Source organism: Typopeltis vanoorti, chromosome 7, assembly GCF_054136105.1.
Source record: "Typopeltis vanoorti isolate ZY-2024b chromosome 7, IOZ_Tvanoo_1.0, whole genome shotgun sequence".
In the NCBI taxonomy this organism is placed as follows: domain Eukaryota; kingdom Metazoa; phylum Arthropoda; class Arachnida; order Uropygi; family Thelyphonidae; genus Typopeltis; species Typopeltis vanoorti.
This window is the reverse complement of record NC_143555.1, coordinates 85,319,352-85,331,793: the sequence shown is the minus strand read 5'-3', so window position 1 is coordinate 85,331,793 and position 12,442 is coordinate 85,319,352. Positions and strand designations below refer to the sequence as shown.

The window sequence follows — 12,442 nt, the reverse complement described above, 5'->3', positions numbered from 1 at the left end:
CCGAATATTAGTTAATATTTGGATTAACTAATATTGATCCAAACAGTTGTATATAATGATAAAAGTGGTCATTATGAGCCAAAAAAGATGCGAAATTAGATCGATGAATCATATTATAGCAGGGAAGGTCATACAAGTGAATCATATCGTTGATTTGCATGTCGATCACGTTGTTTGTTAGTTTGTTCGTTCACACACAGAGAGAGAGAGACCAAAGGATGCATATGCAATGTATGATTGACTGTACTCTTTCGTATAAAGATCGATGAATCATATTATAGCAGGGAAGGTCATACAAGTGAATCATGTCGATCACGTTGTTTGTTAGTTTGTTCGTTCACACAGAGAGAGAGAGAGAGACCAAAGGATGCATATGCAATATATGACTGTACTCTTTCGTATAAATAGTCCGAATGTGTGAGTAAATGTTTACAAATGAACAAATTTTGATATTTAACGCACTATAGTCTGAACAGTCTTTAGCCATGGACAGGAAACTGGTAAGTATAATTCAGAACTATTCGCTGCATACGTAAGTTAGGGAATTTCCAGTCTATTCGCTACATTTCTTGTTACGATATTCAGATAGAGTCTGATACTTCCTAAATTTTCTGTCAATACGAGGAACATGACTTTTCTTCGGTTTATTTTTTTCTCCAAAAAATGGTTATTTCCACACTGGCTTTTACATGGATTTATCTTCCGTCTTTCGCGAATATTCTCTCAATTCTCAACAAGGTCTCCTTCATTATCTCTGTATTCCAAACGCGGATTTACTTCGATACTGGAGCTCTTCAAGTCAAAATGGTTATGCGAATGCACCTTTTTGAAAGCCAAACACCTGGTAGCCAGAGAGTGCCAGATCAGTGGTGCACTCGGGATTTAATCTGCGGGGGAGGCCTAGTTGAGTAGACATTTACGAATACACACTACGCATTGCATACGACCTATGACTGGGCGTCTGCAGCGATCGCCAATACATGATAAGTAATATAGAAATAGAAGACACAACAGAAATAAAACAATGAATTTTAATTAGGAAAAGATTTTTGGAAACTTTTCTGGTGTTTATTTCCTTTTCCTTTGTTGGGGCCAGGGCCCCTTGGCCCTCTCCCTGGGTGGGCCACTGTGCCAGATCCACACAATTTTGGAAGGAAGATGAACAGTCTTTGCGCTCAAACTGATGAAGCCCCGGTTTCACTGGTGTTCAACTCTTTAATCCAGTATCTAACTGTGCTCATGTCAACAGTATGAATTTCCGTTGGATTCACATCTTCCTCAATAAGGGATTTAAATACCATTTTCTGCTTCGTAATCGCATCTCCCTTTAAAGTACAGTACTGGTGTGCTGTTCGTGTGGCAGATCGTAGCGTCACTCCCTGTGGTGGAACTGCAGACCAGCACTGTCCACTCGATGACATGTAAAGTTTTCTATAGCGCTCCACTTGAAAGAAGAAAAAATAGGACATTGTCTTCGTGTAACCCCCCCCCCACACACACACACATTCGCGATCTCTGCTTGGCAAACAGGAAGAACACAGTTTAGCAGACTTATTTCATTCCATAAAGGCAGTAGTTCACCTCATAATCTGCTAATAACTAATATAATTTAAAATCAACCATAACTTATAAATATTTAGCCAAGATGGGCTTTTACCTAAGGCAGATGCTACCTTACATACAATTAAAATGTCTGTGTTTTGCACACGTTCTGCTTCATTTCATGCCACGCACCACCATATTGCCGTCTAAATTGCATTATTGTACAATTTTCCAGATTATCTTGCTTGGTATGACATTACTGGTACTGTTCAGCGTACAGAACACAGAAGCCACAAATTTAGGTAAGTTCTCTTGTTTATACTGTACATTGATATTTAAAATCAGTATTCTCATAAGTCTTCGAATGTATTTTTCAACGGATAGCATTTCAAGAATACGCTGTCTAAATTAGCTTTCTGTACATTTCGATGTTGTTTATACAGACTGACGTATGTGGTTACTTTTTCAGAGTTGCTGGAAAAGCTAAGAATGAAGAGATCTCCTAACAGTGCTGAGAAAGTGGTTGTTCGTCGCAAGAGATGCATATTTCCACCATTTCCTTCCACCGAACCTGGACCAGAATGAACCATGAATCAGCTGAACAGGTGATTTGAACTCGGGATATTATCTAAAGTATCCAACCGAACTCAAAGTATATTGTAAGCATTTAAGTGGCTTAATATTCTGTAGATAATTATCATAATAAATCTTGCTTACAAAATAAAGTCGGTAAACCAGAGTACTGTGGGGGGGGGGGGGGGTGGGGGGGGGGGGGGGTGGGGGGGGGGGGGGGTGGGGGGGGGGGGGGGTGGGGGGGGGGGGGGGTGGGGGGGGGGGGGGGTGGGGGGGGGGGGGGGTGGGGGGGGGGGGGGGTGGGGGGGGGGGGGGGTGGGGGGGGGGGGGGGTGGGGGGGGGGGGGGGTGGGGGGGGGGGGGGGTGGGGGGGGGGGGGGGTGGGGGGGGGGGGGGGTGGGGGGGGGGGGGGGTGGGGGGGGGGGGGGGTGGGGGGGGGGGGGGGTGGGGGGGGGGGGGGGTGGGGGGGGGGGGGGGTGGGGGGGGGGGGGGGTGGGGGGGGGGGGGGGTGGGGGGGGGGGGGGGTGGGGGGGGGGGGGGGTGGGGGGGGGGGGGGGTGGGGGGGGGGGGGGGTGGGGGGGGGGGGGGGTGGGGGGGGGGGGGGGTGGGGGGGGGGGGGGGTGGGGGGGGGGGGGGGTGGGGGGGGGGGGGGGTGGGGGGGGGGGGGGGTGAGAGTTATGTTGGCGAACTTTGAAATGGAGAAGTGGACAATGAAACTTATTTGTGCCTATGGTCCACAGAAGGTTTTTCCAAGGAAGTACCTTGGAAAAAAAAGTAGTTAAACAAAATTCATGGGAAGACTTTGGTAAGAGTATGGAAAATAAATATCAGGAAGTGGCAAAATATTCTGTAAGCTATTGAAGAAGCTTACAAATGGAGGAAGGAGTACTGTAAAAGGAAAGATGATAAAAGTGACATGAAAACTGATGATAAAGATATCCTACATATCTGGAGTAATTACTTTAAAAGACTGCTAAACGAACCAGGCAGTGACAAAACCATATTAGAAAATTTTCAGGAGGAATGCAAACAGGAGTACATATCAGTATTTGAGGTACTAAAAGCCATCAAAAACTTGAAATAGAAAGGCAGCTGGAGTAGATGACATTCGACCAGAAATGCTTAAGTATGGAGATATAAAAGTTCTGCACTGCATAATTCAGAGGGCCTGTACAGAAGGTTGAAATCCCAATGATTGGTTTAGAGCTCTCATAGAACCCATGTATAAAAAAAGGGAATCTAGCTGAATGTGTGAATTACAGAAGAATTTCTCTACTGAGTGTCCTAGGTAAGATTTAAGCAAGCATACCTGAAAAGAGGTTGCGAAAGATTGTGGAAGAGAAACCTGGAGAAGAACAAGCAGGATTCAGGCCAAATAGAGGTTGTCAAGATCAGAAATAGTTGAAAAATCATGGGAATATGACAAGGATCTATACTTTAGTTTTGTAGATCTGGAAAAGGTATACGACAAAGTGCCCAGAGAAAAGCTTTTCAAAACACTACAATTATATGGGGTGAATGGAACATTATACAGAGCAATCCATAGTCTGTATTTAAGTTGTCAGTTAGCAGTTAGAATTGAAGGAAATACAAGAAGATGGTTTGATGTAAAATTAGGGTAAGACAAGGATGCACATTATCTCCACTCTTATTCATCATCTATGTGGATCACATTATGAAAGAAAATGGCATCAGGCCTGATATTAGAATTGGAGATGTCAAACTTAGCTCTTTGCTTTATGCAGATGATGTACTTCTCCTAAACACATCTAGTGCAAGTCTCTATTTTTCAACATATGGATAATGCTTAGTTTGTGTGTCTTGTGATGGTTAGAAGTATAATGAAGGTCTTCCAGTGTCTGTCGGCGTTCTGTAAATAGATAAATTGACGCTATTTGATTGTCTTTTTATCAAGATGTCTAGAAAATGCAGATGGTTTGTTTTCAACTTCCAGAGTGAATTTTATCTTGTTATGTATGGAATTGATTTTATTCACAAATGATTTTAGGTTTTCTAAGCTATCTTGCCATAATTAAAATATCGTCAACATATCTCCACCATATAGATGGTCTAGGGCAGTGATGGCGAACCTTTTTACCCAGGTGTGTCAAACATCTTTTTTTTTTAAATACTGACATTGTTGATGTGCCACTTGCATTCATGCATTATAAATTTAACTACATAATAATAGATGGTGACGTATACACATCATATTAGGCTATTTATTTAATAGGACATTGATATAAAATCTATGAATTCATATTATACAATTAATTTAATAAAGTGAAATTACAAACTCACATTACATTTAATGACTTTTCTGTTGTTGAGTACTGGTAGAAAGTTGCTTTATAGAAGGGCTATAGTGTGTACATTTTAATGCTACACAGGCAGCGCTCAAATCATTGCTCAATCTATTATTCCCTTTCGATTTGATATTATTTAAGGCAGAAAATAGAGTTTCACAAGAGTATGTAGAAGAGAAAATTGTTAGACGAGCTTTAGCTCTAACTACAAAATAAAATATAATTCATTCAATGAACTGAAACCTACCTTCGCCTTAACTGAGAACGATCTTATACGATTTATCGCATTTTTTTTCATCAGAATACCAATAATTTTCAACATCCAAGGTGTGTCAGTGCTGACACACGTGTCATAGGTTCTCCATCACTGGTCTAGGGGATATTGTTGAGAGAATTTCTTTTTCAAGTTTTTCCATGAAAAGGTCTGCACAAGATGGTGATAGCAGACTTCCCATTGCTAGGCCTTCTAATTGTTGGTATATGGTGTTATTGACTTTGAAGAAATTAGACTGAAGGCAGTGTTTTTTTTTTTGTGGTAGTGGATATAGGCCTTTTTCAATTCCACACACAGAGTGATTTTCAATTTGTCAAATCATAGTCTGACAAAAAATGAATCAAACATTCTTAAAAAAGGCTTTAACTTTGCAACTACACCAAAGCACATTCCTAAAATGGATTTTATGTGTGGAATTGAAAAAGGCCTATATCCACTACCGCAAATTTCAGCCAACACTATTAGATTCAAAAGTACCATAATCCTAGCCAAAGCTAAACAACCTATTCTCAACATGTCTCCTTATGATAGAAAAGCAATCCTTAACTTAAAGAAAAACAAAGATATCATCATTACCAAGGCTGATAAGGGAAATTTAACAGTCATCCTTAACTCTAAAGACTATTATGATAAGTTAAACGTATTACTATGGGACAACTCTACCTATAAGATCCTAGACAAAGATCCCACCATAAAAAATCACAATGAAACAAACCAACTAATCCGTACTTGCAACATTTGGCCAGAAGAGGTGAAGAGAAGAATAAAATCCTCACATCCCATTACTCCCAGACTATATGGGACACCTAAAATACATAAAAAGGATATACCTCTCCATCCAATCGTTGACGGGAGATCATCCCCAACTTACCTTTTGGCTAAGCATCTTGTAAACTTATTAAATAACAAAATAAGTTTACAAGTAAACTTATTTTGGTTAAAAATAAAACAGAATCCTATATCAAGAATAGTCAGCATTTTGTAAATTAACTCCAAGCCATTAAGATTGAACCAACAGACATACTAGCCAGTCTGGATATTGTGTCCCTCTTCACCAATGTACCAGTAGAAGAGGTAATAAACATCATTCAAGACCTCTTTCCTCTAGACATCACACAGATGTTTAAACACTGCCTTCAGTCTAATTTCTTCAAGGTCAATAATACCATATACCAACAATTAGAAGGTCTAGCAATGGGAAGTCCGCTATCACCATCTTGTGCAGACCTTTTCATGGAAAAACTTTTATGATAAATTAAATGTATTAAAAATATATAAGTTATATAAGTTTATATAACTTAAACGTATAACTTTCTTGCTTTGAGTTTATATAACTTAAATGTTCGTTTGTGAATAAAATCAATTCCATACATAAGATAAAATTCACTCTGGAAGTTGAAAACAACAACCATCTGCATTTTCTAGACATCTTGATAAAAAGACAATCAAATAGCGTCAATTTATCTATTTACAGAAAGCCGACAGACACTGGAAGACCTTCATTATACTTCTAACCATCACAAGACACACAAACTAAGCATTATCCATATGTTGAAAAATAGAGCACGTGAGTGTATATCAGAAGAGAAGGATACACAAACTGAAATCTCACTAATAGCCAAAACATTATCACAAAATGGATACCCTCTGAACATCATCAAAAAATATCTATACGGTGACAACCCCAGACAAGAAGAACCAAACTCCCAGCACATTTCTACTGTAGTGATTCCCTTCATCAAGTCAGTTTCTTATCAAATAGCCAGAATACTAAAAGCCCACAACATCAGAGTGATCTTCAAACCAACCACCAGCATCAAACATTTTTTAAGATCACCAAAAGACAAGGTGCCATTCGACAAATATCCAGGAGTATATTACATTCCTTGCTCCTGTGGTCTCGCCTACATTGGACAAACTTCACAAAGTTTGGAGATCAGACAGAGAGAGCACGTTGGTGATGTAAACCACAACGGAAGTATTTCTTCCGGCTTAGCACATCATTTCTGTACATCTAACCACACGATAGAGTGGCAAAATAGCTACATGCCATGTTTAGATGACTATTATAGACATCATTTATTCAAGGAAGCCGCAGTAGTGTTAAAAACTGGCAGAAACCTCAACAGAAACCAGGATATATTCTTAACAGTTCATGGAAAAACCTTATCCTCTCTCTAAATCCATCTGAACTACAGCTAGCTAGTAATCACATTATGCATTTACAACAAACACGTATGCGTGATAATGATTAAGAACAATAAGTCCACTCAGTCTCTGTCATGCGAACGTGCAACCTTAGCTACTAGAGTGTTTACAACGTCTTTATGTTCCTTTCAATTTGCATTTACTAGTATTTTTTATACTTTTCCATCAACGCCTTGAAAAAGCCAGACAGTTTGCTAGTGAAACTGGTAGGCAAAGAATGTTAAAATATTTGTATATGGTCAGTATTAAACAATAAGTTTTTTATGCTTAACTTTCAAATGACTAAATATGTTTCATTTGAACAGTTTAATGAAACACAAAGTTCGGTGCATGGAAAGAGAAAAATGCAGAAATGCCAAACTTCTAAACCACTTAATGTTCCTTAAACGTTGCAGAGAATTCTCCATCATCCCAAAGTTCCCCATAGTCAAAGGTCATATAAATTCCATATCATCTAAAAAAATCTATCTACAAACGAGCATTTATTTATTTGTGCATAGGTGGCATTATTTTTTTTTTATTTAATTTAATTTTATTTTATTTTAATTTAATTTGTATTTTAAATATATGTTAAGCTTTTTACAGTCACATTTTTCTTGCTTTGAGTAATGTCAGTTATATTAAGAAATGCAGTGTCAAAAGGATGTGCATTCAATACCGTGTTTCCTTTGTAATATATACAATTGACTAACTATAACATGCTTACTAGAATTAGAAGGGCATAGCATATTTTGGCAGGATAAGAAGCTCAAATGAAGGGTACTTGTAAGAAGGGATTGTATATGATAAGTGATGAGTTGACTCTTCTCACAGTGGAGAATTTGAATGGAAATGACAATAATATTGTTGCAAGTATATAGCATAAGGTGGATAGGACAATATGGAAGTGGGATGTTGCTGTAGGTTAGAGAATACAGAGGATGATGAGCAAAGAATATTTAAGCACATCAATCTGATGAGTGATAATTATAAGATTTTAACCGAAGCAGTATAAATTGGGCAAAAAAAAAAAAATATGCAGTAGTAAGTGCATAGAGATTGCGGAATTTTGAGGACAAATGCCTCAGGCAACATGTATTAGAGTGAAGACAAGAATCAAGTTTTGGATTTGATCCTAGCATCAGAGGATACGATTGTAAGTAAGCGAGATGCAAGTTTTGCTCACAGTTGTGAGATTACTATGTAGTCTAGACTTGGAGGATAAAAAGTATGGACAAGTATTAACGGGAAAGGAATTTATGTAGAATTAAAAAGCAGGACAGCTTGGGGTAGTTCATTAGTGAAAGAATTGGATAAGGAATGATGTCAGCAGTGCATCCTCAAGTAAAAAAAAAAATGCAATTTAGTGTAAAGTGCATGACTAATGAAATCAGACAGGAACTCGGATGAAAAAGAGGATATGGAAAAAGTTTAGAAAGAGAAGTGGAAAACAGTAATTGCATGAGAAATACAATTTGAACCAGGAAAGTAAGGAAGACAAAAATGGAATATGAGAAACTAGCACTGTAATTCAAGAAATTATCCTAAGGAATTCTTTCATTATATGGCCAGTAGGAGGAGAAGAAATTACCATGGACAAATTATTCTTAGATGGAAAAGGGAGGTTCTAATGACCAATGCAGATGACATAACATAGTGGAGCTGTTTAACGATCACTTATTCAGTCATTTCATCCTGTAAGGATAGGAAGGGTTGAAGGCAGTGGCGTTGCTAGAGTTTTTGCCGCCGGGGCAGTCCCTCAATTTGCCACCCCTCTCAATACACGCACTAAAAATGCTACAAAAAGTCAAAACGACGTATAGGGTAAGTGCACCTGGGGGCGGACCGTCTCCCCCAGCTATGTCACTGGTTGAAGGTTTAGAAAGGCATGAAGAGAATGTGTTTCTAATTCCACAATTGGAACTGACAGCTCCAATTGACCTGGCTATTTAATAAAAGTCTAGCTACTGGGAAATGCCCACTGAGTGAAAGGAGAGTAAGATTATGCCACTGCACATGAAGTGGGGGGGGGATAATGGTACAATGCTGGTGTGTCAAACTATAAACCAGTTGGTTAACATTTTGGAAAAATTAGTGAGGGATTGTATATAGCAAAAGTGCATGGTGAAAGTGAATGAGTCTGATAATATGTCTGGGGAAAGAGGGCCTTAATTAGTTTTGAGATTTCTTTTAGGGATGTTGGTGAATAGAAAGACTTTATCAGAATTGACCATAATGTCAGTATATTTGAGGATCATTGATCTCTTTTCCAGCTAACTCCTCATTCCATGCTACACCCCGCAAGCTGTCTCCTGAGCTCTTCATAATTGCCCTTCCCTTGTAGTTCCACATATACCCTTTTCTCACAGAGGTCCTCACATTGCTGGCAACCACACAGGTAATCACCTCATGGTCACCCTCACCAATTGGTGGATGATTTGATATTTATACACCAAATCATTTATAATTACATCCTCTGATGAGATGACCAAATCCAAGACCCTCAATCCTCGCGCACCCTCTGTTACATACTATCTGAGGTAGTTATCCTTCAAAAACTCAAGAAACTTATTTTGTTTTCTTCCAGTTGCTATCTCATCATTCCAGTCTATATTGCCATAATTAAAATCACCCATAACGATCACCCTTTTCTTATTTGCTTAGCTAATTTGATTATACATTTCATTATCACCACCATACACATTACCTGGTCTATAACAATATCCAATCAAGTATTTGATTCTATTCACCTCTATCTCACACCATACTGCCTCAAAACCACTGGCACTATTTCCCTCTTGCATCTCTACTTTGTATGGACATAACTCTTTCTCTGTCATCAATAGCACTCTTCCACCCTTTTTATCCCTTCTATCCTCACGAAACACATCATACCCTTCCATCTCTATTCCTATCAGGATGTCGTCCTCTTCCAACCATGTCTCACTTAATCCAACAATCTTTGGGTGAATAGATGAAATTAGTGCAACCATTTCATCTGCCTTGTTTCTTATACTTCTAGCATTTGTATACAAACACAACAGGTCATTTCTGGCTCTACAGCTTGTTCCACTGATACCACTCACTCGATGTGATCTCTCCATGTTGACTGGGGCCATTTCCCTTTCTGCTTATTCATTTTAGAACCCTTTTCAATTCCAACTGTTTCCTCTTGATCCCAGCTCATCCCATTCCTTTCTTGTCTACACATGTTCTCTCATCTCCTCTTGGAGCCTCCACCTTTCTCACGCTGTGTACCCATGTTCACCCTGAGCTTCCCTGTTTCCCTGCTCCTCTTGCACATCCATTGTCTCATTTTCTATACTCATACCACTCACTTCCCCATTCATAACTACCTCTTCAGTCTCTCCTGTCTTACTCTCCTGCTCTTCCACATCACTTCCCACTTGATTTAATTCATTCTCTTTACTCACTTCTCAACCTTCCAGCAGCAGTCTCTCCGAGCGACTCACACCATAACAACTCAAATGCAGTCCATCACTCCCATACAGTTCACTTCGTCCTTCAAATTCATTCCACACATTACCAAACTGTACTCCCCTCTCCTCACACATTTTAGCCAGCATATCATTCATAATCCTTGCTCTCTGCCTCATCTCACTACAGTCATACCTAGGCAATACGCTGACTACCCTCCCTGTCACACTATTCTCTTTTATCCTTCTAAGCAGCCTCCTCATATCCATTCTGATGTGCTCTTTGTCCTCTGTCAAATCATTCATACCTATTAAAACCATCAACTCCTTTGCTCGCTCCTTCCTCATATCCAATGCCTCAATCACTCTACTCATCCTATGACCTGGAAAACATACCTTGTGCATCCTATCATCCAGCACACCTTTAATAATGCAGTCACCATACAACGCCACTCACTCATCTTTCGTGCCATCATGATTTGTTTTAATCGTTTTTACCTGAATTTTTCTTAATTTCATTCCGCATCCATTTCATATGTGAGCGGAGGCTGTGGATGACTTGTTCTATTTATATCATGATTAGAAAACATTTCTGCCCAAGGATACTGAAAGTTTCTTTCTTTAGATGAATGAATGATGGATCGATGACATTTCATTCTGGAGGAAAATGAAAGTTTCTATCTTCCTGACTAGGTTACTGAATTTTTGGATGTAGCAGGTCTTCATTTTTTTTTTAATTATTTTATCACTATAGCATCAGGATGGTTGAGAGAATTAATCAGAGCTTGGCAATCAGTATGTTAAACAACTCATTCTATAGCACTTATATAGTGCTATTTGTATCTGCCAACATGGTGCATGTGGCATTAATTTACTCTAGTAAAAGAGCAAAACTAGTATGATGGTAGTTAGAGAACTTTTCTTCAAGACTTGCACTTGGACCTTATTCTTAAACATGTAGGGAAAATGTCCAAGGCTGCATTGCCCTATTTAGGTATCTCAGTAATCTGAGTTTAAACTTACCAAAATGGTGTGGTTTGAGAGCCCTACCATATAAGTGGAAGACCAGATGAAATCCATTTAGAGGAACATAGGAACTACTTCCATTATCTGCACTATATCCATAATTATTATTATTAAAAGAGACCTCCAGGAATTCAGGGACTTATCATACTTATTCTTCAATTCATTCACACTGCTTTCACTCATAACAATCAATGGCAATCCATTCCAATCACACACCATTCTATGAGAGAAAATTATAGCCATTTGTAGCTTTATTCCTTCACAAAAAGAGCTTCCTTCAAACTAAATTTGCTTAGTCCAGCCTTTTGCTTTTTATCCTGTTGAGTACTACCACATGACCCCTTTACACGCAATTTGAATTTAAATGTGTACTCACATTTTACTCAAACTCATCAGTTATAGAAATTCTCACAAGCCAATTTGTTCGAATTTGTGATTGTAATCTTCAGAAATGGTGTTTGTTCTTAATTTTGGACACCAGTGTATTATTCGAAGACCTCCATGGAGTCAAAGACATCATGGGAGTTCCTTTCATACACACTGCTCATCATACCATGTCTGAAGTACATTCACATTCTGTCCACAAAAAACCTATTGCTTTGTGCATACTCTACTTATACAGCTTCAGAAATGACCTCTTGTTCTCCCTCCTCTTCCAACATTATGTGAAAAACCTATTTAACATTAATTTGATAAGAACCTCTTACCAACTTATATGTCTCTATTATATCACTCCTCCTATCCGTTCAAACTTTCTTCATACTCAGTATTCGAAAAACCACCTTAGGCAATCACCTCTGGACTCTTTCCAATACCTCTTCATCCTTTTTGAAGACCAGGTGACCAAATCTGGGTAAAACAGGCTGTATGTGGACTAATCAACGCCTTATACAATGAAACTAGAATCCCCTTCCTTCTATAAGTTAGTGCCCTCCACATCATTGCCAGAATTTTATTATTATTGCGATTATTATCATCTGACCTCCATGGAGTCAGAAACTCATGATGGGGAATACACACTATTGCACACAATGCTCATCAAACTATGCTTTAAATTGATTCAATGTGTCTACATTCACAACACTCAGGCAGTGCATT

At 38.9% G+C, this 12,442-nt stretch overlaps 1 long non-coding RNA gene across 1 annotated transcript; it reads left to right on the top strand.

Annotated features, from left to right (window-relative positions):
* Positions 1–451: 451 nt before the first annotated feature.
* On the top strand, positions 452–2,281 carry LOC150104827 (uncharacterized). The gene is made up of 3 exons (XR_016548518.1): positions 452–500; positions 1,778–1,844; positions 2,012–2,281. It is a non-coding gene; the product is annotated as an uncharacterized LOC150104827 (long non-coding RNA).
* The last annotated feature ends 10,161 nt before the right edge of the window (positions 2,282–12,442 follow it).